Genomic DNA, 3251 nt, shown 5'->3' with positions numbered 1-3251 from the left:
GACAGCTCCAATGGAAATCCCCATTTCAGGGGAAACAAGAAAAAAAAAACAACCCCAAACTCAAAAAGGATGCTTTTTTTGCTTGTTTCAGGAGAAATTAAACATTCTTTGCACTTCTTGGCAATTAAAAACAAACAAACAAACAAAAAAGCGAGAGGATTTTACTAGCAATAAACCATGCAAAAAAACTCCCCAATTTTTTGTTTGAAAAATTGCCAGAATTTTGAGTGGCTGAATTTGGGAAGCAAAGTAGAGGTTTGCAAGTATGGAACGCTCATGTGGCTGGCATCCAGCAGCTCTCCTGCCAGGGAGGAAAAGCCTCTAACACAGATTATCCAACAATTTATGCAGCTCAGCTTCAGCGGGGAGACCTTTACGACAGCAAACCTCCCAACAGCCCTGGTTATGAAACCCTAGAGCTCAGCCCTGCGGTGGCCCCAGCCCCCTCCTGCAGCATTGCCCCATGGCGTCCCTGCACTCAAGCTCCCTGCTGGCCCTCCCCAGAGCTGTGCAATTCCCAAACTCGGACAGTGCCCAAAAACACCGCTGAGCCCTTAATTGATGCCTGAGGTGACAATTACAGAGGCCCCTGAGAGGAAGGCAAAAAGAAAAACAAAACCCCTGCCCCAAACAAATAAGAAAAGCAGCAGCAACAGCAAATAACCCCCTGCACAATACAAAGCCTTAAAAGAGACGATAAATAAAGCCAATTAGCTCACAGACTTAGCACCGGCTTATACGGAGCGAGCCTGGCGGAAGGAAGGGCAAACCCGAGAGCCACTGGCCACAAATGCATCACTTCTTCCTACTCAAAAAAAATAAAAAATTCCCAAATGATCGGGCATGGGTGAGGTGATGCCAGGAAGAAAGGGGGAGCAGAAGGGCAGCTCTTGCCGGGGAACAAGCTGATGGAGAGGAAGGAGCCCCGCTGCTCTGAGCGTCCACACTCTGGGTGTGAAGGTAACACTGGGACCAAAAGGCATTTCCAACGGATGGGGACCTGCTTTGTCAGGTCTTGTGGGGGGCTGCAGCCCGGCCCTGCTCAGCATGCAGCCGACAGGTCACGGCTGCCAAACGGGGACTCAGCGGCGCGAGAGCAGTTCATTCAAGTATGTAAGGCCAAGGTTAGGGAGGGATTAACACAGCCTTTCCAAGACCTTGAACTCTTCTTCTAATCTGGATTTGCAGCAGTGAACTCACTGCTGAGGCCATTTACTGTCCCTCCTCCATCTTGCAATCCTCGCGTCATTTGCAAGAAATGCCCTTGTTGGCACCTTTGCACATCCTGCTCTTAATAGCAACTGCCTTAAAACCAAATAGATACACAATATGCTTAACTCCTGACAACCATTATCCAGCTGCTGAATGAGCCTTATTATAAGCAATTTTTGTAAATCATATTGAAAGCATGAAGTCAGAAGGAAAAGAAAAAAAAAAGTATCTTAGGTCATGAACTGCAGCAACACCTGGCAGGTTGCTTAAAAAGAAAGAAAGAAATGCTAGGAAAGTTGACATAAGATCCTAGGGTGATACATTACAGAGATCAACATGTATGTCACATCCAAGCCCAGGGCAGGGCTTACCCAGCCCTCCAGCTGCAGGGCTGACGCCCTTCCCAGCTGCCTGACATCCGATACTGCACCTTTCCTTTCTGGAAGCCTCTCTACAGCTTAGCTCAGAATGGGCCAAAACCTGAAAGATTTTGAGGTGTGGCACACACTTTTTTTTTTTTTTTTGGACCAAAAAGTTTTCCAGTCCAAGGAAGGCTGGGGCAGATGGACTCCGTGTCGGTAGCAGCGTGGTATCAGTTGGCAGCTCTGCCCCTTTCACCTCCAATTCTTGGAGAGCTGCCGCAACCTCGTTATTGCAAGCAAGCAAGGCGCTGAGCAGGAGGGCGGACACATGATGCACGTCCCTGGGCTGGCGCCCGTGTGTGCTGTGCCACTGGATTAGAGCTGTGCGTGGGCCAGTGCGGTGGTTTGAGCCGCTCAGTTTGGCTGTCGCTAATTAAAAGCCCTCCGGTGGTGACCCTAATGAGCCAGGTAGCTCACTGGGGACTGGGGGTGCTTGCTGCTCTCACCGCAGAGGGCCGGACAGGGAGGCAGGCGAGCACTGTACCCAGGATTCACGTGGCTTGCTCCGGCTCTGCTGAAGCCTCTCCCGGGGCACTGCTGATAACACCCAGCAATTAGCAGCCTTGCTCCCAAGGGAAATCCCAACAGGAAGGGGTGGGAGGGAGGCATGGGGTGGCTTGCGGGGGGCAGTGGGGACTGCGGGTGGCAGGCCCCCTGGATGGGGAGCGTAGGAGGAGGGGGCAGCTGGGGGGAAGCAGGAGGTTTTCGGAGAGGCAGCGGGAGTGTTGGGATGTCAGGCAGCATCAAAGCCAGTGCCTCGGAAAAAAAAAAAAGCAGGGAGGAGGGAGGCCTGGGGAGCCGTGCAGGTGTGACGAATTAAAGATTAGCGCTGCCGCGTGCAGGGATGCTCCGTGCGCTCTTTGCAGCCGCCGGGGGTTTGTCTCGCTGCCGTCTGCTGCTGCCGTCACGACACGTGGCACGCTTCCGACACGTCCTCCGGCTTCGCCCTTGCCACGACACACATGGCCGGCTGTTGCCCCGCCAGCCCCAAGCGTCCCTTGCCGGCCCCCCGCCAGCCCTTTTAGCTACACCCACTCATTATCAGTTCACGACTTGCAGCCTTGTCTTTGCCTGAAATCCAGCAATTACTCAGTGCGCTGGCTCAGACCCGGTTCCTGCACGGTAGCAAAACAAAGGCGAGTAGGAACAGGCAGCCCAGCTGCCGCTCGCCCTGCAGCCATCCCCGGGCAGGCAGCTCGACGATGGGGGGAACAGGTATGGTTCATGTTTCAAGCTGAAATTAAAGCAGGAAGGGAAGGAACTGGATCACCCATGAGCTGTAAAATAAGAGGTTTTGTTTTATTTAACGTGAAGCCATTTTGGCCAGCATAAAGTATCTATCAAAATGGAGACAGAAAATATTTCTGCCTGAAAATGCTGGGGCCAAATTGGCTTTGAGACTTGCATAGTCCTGAGCCAATTAAAATGTTATAATAATGCAACCTCAAAAAAGCCTGGTGTCTGCTAGTTACGAAAGATACGCAGGAAAATAATTCCCCAGCTAGAAGTGTTTATCCAAATGGCTTTCTGTGAGGAAATCAGTCGGTGAAAAGGGAGAGGGAAAAAACCCCAAAGCAGAAGCAGGCTAGGTGCAAGCCTGTACTCTGCTCCATGTTC

Source organism: Phalacrocorax aristotelis, chromosome 1, assembly GCF_949628215.1.
Source record: "Phalacrocorax aristotelis chromosome 1, bGulAri2.1, whole genome shotgun sequence".
Taxonomy (NCBI): Eukaryota; Metazoa; Chordata; class Aves; order Suliformes; family Phalacrocoracidae; genus Phalacrocorax; species Phalacrocorax aristotelis.
Note: the sequence above shows the minus strand (reverse complement) of the source record.